General features: G+C 27.1%; 2 protein-coding genes across 4 annotated transcripts in view; one reads left to right on the top strand and one right to left on the bottom strand.

Annotated features, from left to right (window-relative positions):
* Nucleotides 1–3,596, bottom strand: part of LOC111615658 (putative L-aspartate dehydrogenase) — a 23,865-nt gene extending 20,269 nt beyond the window's left edge. The window contains exon 1 of one of the 2 annotated variants that reach the window (XR_002755116.1): nt 3,082–3,596. The gene's annotated coding sequence lies outside the window, so the exon portion shown is untranslated. The remainder of the gene's footprint in view (nt 1–3,081) is intronic. The other variant, XM_023357091.1, reaches the window with a different exon arrangement.
* Nucleotides 1–5,423, top strand: part of LOC111615656 (purine nucleoside phosphorylase-like) — a 37,890-nt gene that overhangs the window by 14,614 nt on the left and 17,853 nt on the right. Inside the window, exon 1 of one of the 2 annotated variants that reach the window (XM_023357089.1) lies at nt 4,426–4,578. The exons of the other annotated variant lie outside the window; for it this stretch is intronic. The gene's annotated coding sequence lies outside the window, so the exon portion shown is untranslated. Of the gene's footprint in view, nt 1–4,425; nt 4,579–5,423 lie in introns of those variants that run through there. 2 annotated transcript variants of the gene reach the window in all.

Raw genomic sequence — 5,423 nt, 5'->3', positions numbered from 1 at the left:
TTTATATAAAGAGAATATTTTTTTTCTATACACAGCAGAAACTAATTATTGTAATCACCTTGGAACCTGCATATATTCATATATGAATAATAGTCAATAAAACCAGAAACATTTGTTATGACATTACAAGGCTGCCTGCCATAAGTTGACATAACTTTGGCCCAAAACTCTGTCATTGTTTAATATTTTGAGCATATTTTGACACTATTTGATTAATATTGTGGCAATATTTGTTTCATATTGAGCATGAAGTAGGGGATACATTTAAGTAAGTTGGTTAAGTTTTTCATGTTTTTAGTCTAAAAAATTATTGAAAATATGAGACAAAGTTACCATGCTGTGAGGTAACTTTGTCCCTGATAATATATCTAATTGATTTGAGTGTAATATATCCTTGAGCTGATGTTAGTTTTATACAAATTAACATGTATATACTGTATGTTATTAATACATCAGATTGTCAATCTCAGAAACAGAAAATTGATTCCATTTTGAAATCACTTTTGGAGAATTTATTTTACCAAGTATCTTCTCATTTGTATGGAATATAATCCTCCTTTACAGACTGTCTCCAACACTTTGAGCCTTTTTTCATATAATTAATAACTGGTCCGTCTTTGGAGATGCAAAATACAAACTGTAGCTATGGGTTGTTCAACTTACACATTGAAAATAAATACTCTTGTAAACAACAAGCTTTCATAAGTAAAGGTAGAAAATTAACATTATTGGAAAATAACTAAATATAATATGTTTACACAGCAAAAATGCCTTTGAAGAACATTATTTGCATTGTTATGATAAAGGAACTAAGAAACTAAGTTGGGCTAATGTTACTCCAGATCTTGGGCCAAAGTTACCACAAGGTTTAAAGTAGTCAATAGAAAATATGTAATAAATTTAATTTTAAACATTAATTACTTAGTAAACAAGTCTAAAAAAATGTACTTATCAAAACATAAAGACTCAGAAGTTGTAGGAAGTATATATTCACTAATGAAAACATCAGAGGTACTGTATGCCTTGGCAAAAGCTTGAACTACACAATCATTCGGCACATCTAACTAGTACTGTCATCTACTTTTTTCATGTCAAAATTCACTGAATTATGTAACATTGGAAATAAATGTTTTCTATTTTTGGGTCAAAGTTACCCCAACTTAAAATTATATCAAAATGATTAAAAACGATTTAACTTGATTGTATAGCAGTTGTAATTATTAATTACAGTAATCATAAATCATCCAGTATATAATTGAAGCAAGAAATGCCAGCAATTTAAGTCATTGTATTGCATGTAAGTAACAATTAATACAATTACTTCTTGATGTTTAAAACACTGGTTACAACTGAAAAAATAACAAGCTTAGATGTGCCATTTACCTGATGATGATAACTATAACTGAAACTGACTACAATAAGTGACTTCTAATATACTATTGGACAGAAACTTTATTTTTAATTTCAACTATTTTTCAGAAAAAATACATAAATAACACTACATATAATGTCACTACAATTTAGCTGATATTATTGTATTGATATATTTTGTAAGAACAATAAATAATTCATCAATTAAACAGCTTGAGATGTTGGGAAGCATTTATTTTCTATACACAAATGTTTTCAGCCTAATGTATAGAATCAAATAAATGCTTCTCAGCAGCCAAGGTGTTTATTGAATTATTCTTTCTGCTGAATATTGGTTTAGTTGACTAATAAATAATTATCTTAAAAAACTTTATAGAAAGCTCAAGCATTTTCAGGCTTTATGCTTCAGAAGGCAATAAGAAAAAATTATTTTGCTAACTCCTCATGAAGATAAGTGTGTGAAAGTGCTTGAGTTTTCTAAAAGCTTATCTTTCAAAATAAAAATAATTTGAATTAGAATTATGTTTGATGGGCTTCTTCCACAAAGACATCAGTGGATAATAGAAATAACTTTGTTTTTTCCAATTAAATATCAATAACATTCAGTTCAGTAACTTCATTTTTTTACTATAAAAAATTTAAAATAAGCCATAAAATTAGACATGCAAAAACATTTTTTTAATATTTTAGAATGTACAGAATATACATTAAATATAATAGATATTAAAAAATCATTAATTTTAGAGTTATAGAATCAACTAATTGATTTTAAAATTTAATTAATCATATCCAAATGGTCAGGGGTCCTGTTTCAGATTAAAAAAGATGAATTAGATTAGCATGGTTAAAATTTTGCATTTACTTGTGCTATGCACTCAAATTTTCAAAATTCCATCTGCAGTCAGAACTTCAAAATTCTCTTATTCCACGACAAAAACATATGATGGATTTCAATAGCTGTCAACCATCAATGTAGCAGCAGAATTTATTATATTTCTGTATGCATGATTCCATATAAGATACAAATATTTGCAATGGAAATCAAATTTTATATTTTTAATTCATAATAGTATAAATTTTGTTTGGAAACATTATTCATTAGTCCAGCATTTGCTGTGTTGTGGTTCAATCATACCAAATTACGTAGAGAAGAAACAAATCTTTGAATAGAGAGAAAAGAGTAAGAAACAATTAAATTTTTTCTCTTACTCCTTATAGTTCTAAAAAAGGAATGGAAAAAAAGTGGACATGCATTTAATGTAGTTAAACTCCATAATTTTATGTGAGTGATTAAAAAAAAAACAGTGATTTATATTTTAAATAATCAAATGATTCATTTTTTAATATTTTTTTAATCAAAAATATTTTATTTTATATCAATTAAACTTTTAAGCAATTAAAATTTTCATGCCCTAATAAAGAATCCATTTTCAAATTCAATCAGAATTGACATTATTATTCATTTGAGATCATTTGAAATTAAATTTGAACAACAAATATGTAATATGGCAGAAATGTCTGTATTTTCTTGACTGTTATTTTAATTTTTATATATATTTAAATATATAATAACCTAATAAGGGTAGATGAATAAATAACCAGCTGGGACAAGCAGCTATGATATTGCTTTTGGCTGGTTATTTATTGATCCACTCTTTATGTAAATATATTATATATAATATATATTTCTATATAATCAAATATACTTACCTAAATATAAACTACATATTCTGTTTATAAGTGTAGCAGTATTTATAAATTAGTATACATAAAAATTATTTATGAATATGCCTTACAATCTGGTAAAGCCAAAAGAATTTTTGGTAAACATTTAAATCATTTTATTGACTATTTTAATTATGAGCAAAGTTTGAAATTGATTGATTAAATTTTTTGCGTCACAGATGTAGCTAAAACGTAATATTTCTCTGTTACGTATACTGTACATCCTACAATTTTGTATTTGCTGTCTTCCTAACGTTGATGAGGTTTTCCTGTATCATCCATCATGCCAAATAATTATTAAAATACGACGAAATACGCAGGATTCTTATCGAATTGCGTCGCGTTCCGTGAATTTTTACGTCGCCATTCATATTCACGCTTGTAAAATTTTAACCAATCACGTAACATTTTTAAATATTTAAAAATCCGTGACGTATGTGCGAAATCGCAATAGAATCTCGTTTATAGCGCGAGCTTATTTTTGAAAAAATGAACACAAAATGGCGCGTACGATCGAAACATTNATAGAATCTGATAAAACTATATCAGATTTTTATTTAATTCTGTATAATGAATTTTATAAAGAAATGAACTCAATTTTTTCTTACTGTAATTAATATAAGACTATCTAATATGGCAGACTCACCATAACGTGTACAGTACGTAGTTAGCAGCTTCTTTAGATGATATAGTACAGTATTTGTTTATTTTATAAAACACATATCCAGGCTTCTTTGCCACCTTCAATCGTTTCCTATTCTCAAGAAATCAGAAAAATATTTATAAATTTTGGCATTTTCCTTATTAAAGAGTAAAACTTCTTGCTTTTTATAAGAATTTTTTAGCATAAAACAATAAATTTAAAAATTATATTAATGTCATAATAAAACATTTTTTACACTCAACTATTGTACTTAATTGTATTCTCCAGTTTAAATTAATTAAGCATTAAACCCCTAAAATTTACTTCAAAAACATTCCTTCCGATCGTTCTTTAATTATAATTAATGCTAAAAATACATTTATAAATTTAATTACTACAAATGTCTTGATTATAAACGAAGGCCGCAACTACTTTAAAATAATTTTGCTATTTAATTTTAATTAGCTTAATTATTTAATTCCTTTATTATATACACAAAATAAAATATTTCATTATTCCAAAGCAAACATTATTAAATTCGAGATTTTAAAAAGGTTTTTATGGAATACAGTACATGTATAATGGGAAATAATTAAGGACTGGTAAAGTTGCGGGTCGATGACTGACGTCACTTATCAGGGAATTGTCAATTGTCGGTCACGTGTTAGGAAGGGTAAGTATTGTCATTGTTGCGTAAATGATTACGTGTTTGGAAACGTTAACACATAAACGGCGACAATTGGTAACAGTGTTATTACTCTATCGGTCGTTAGTATCTTTGCGAATGGACCAAATTTAGTGATATGGATGGCATTTTTTATATAATAAAAATACTGATCGTAAGTACAAATTGTAATGATGTATAAGAACGATAATCAGTCTCGGAAAATACAAGAAATGCTTAACTGTAAGGAAAATTATATTGCACAAAACGCGAGAATTCTCCCGAATGCAACAAGTTCAGGTCACAGGTAAAATGTCAGATAGAAAGGTCACCTGTTCGTAAGTTTTATGCATAATTTACTTGTTTTTCACCCCAAATAATTTTTTTTGGCATCTACAGTTTAAAATTCGCATTGATTCACTAAAATTTTAAGTACAGTTGCGAAATATTCAGGACAGCTTTAACACAATAGAAAACATGTAAACACCGTGGTAACCGTTACCCTTGTTTAGGGCCCCTAAGCTGAGCCTGAACAATTTAGGACCTTTACAAATTACAGTCTAATTAAGCTTGATAAGGCATCAAAAGCAGGCGATTTTCTTATTGAATATTATAATTTAACGCTTAAAGAACTTAAAATTAGTTCTTTAGTTTAGTCCAGGTTTGTCTTTGGAATGAAAAATTTTAGTTTAAATTAGTTTCTAAAAAAATTTAAAAAGTTACAGTTTTAATTAAAATCAAGATTTTATTTCTATCTAAATAAATTAACATAATTAATAGTAATTAATTATTCTGAAAGCTGCAGATACTACTACTACAAAACTGCATTTCAAAGGGCAGATTCTGTTTTGGATTTATTCTTTAAAATTAATTTTATATTCGAATTATTCAGTAGGATTTGTATTTACAGGGTGGTCCAAAAGTCTGTTAACATCGTGAATTGCTCATGCAAATTAGGAAAGGATTTTGTAGTTTATACTTATACTTATAGTATAAAGTATTTGAATAAAGGCAGCGGGA

The sequence above is a fragment of the Centruroides sculpturatus genome, unplaced genomic scaffold (genome assembly GCF_000671375.1).
Source record: "Centruroides sculpturatus isolate CEXI.00-Female unplaced genomic scaffold, Cexi_2.0 scaffold1641, whole genome shotgun sequence".
NCBI lineage: Eukaryota > Metazoa > Arthropoda > Arachnida > Scorpiones > Buthidae > Centruroides > Centruroides sculpturatus.
This window is presented reverse-complemented; position numbering and strand designations above follow the sequence as displayed.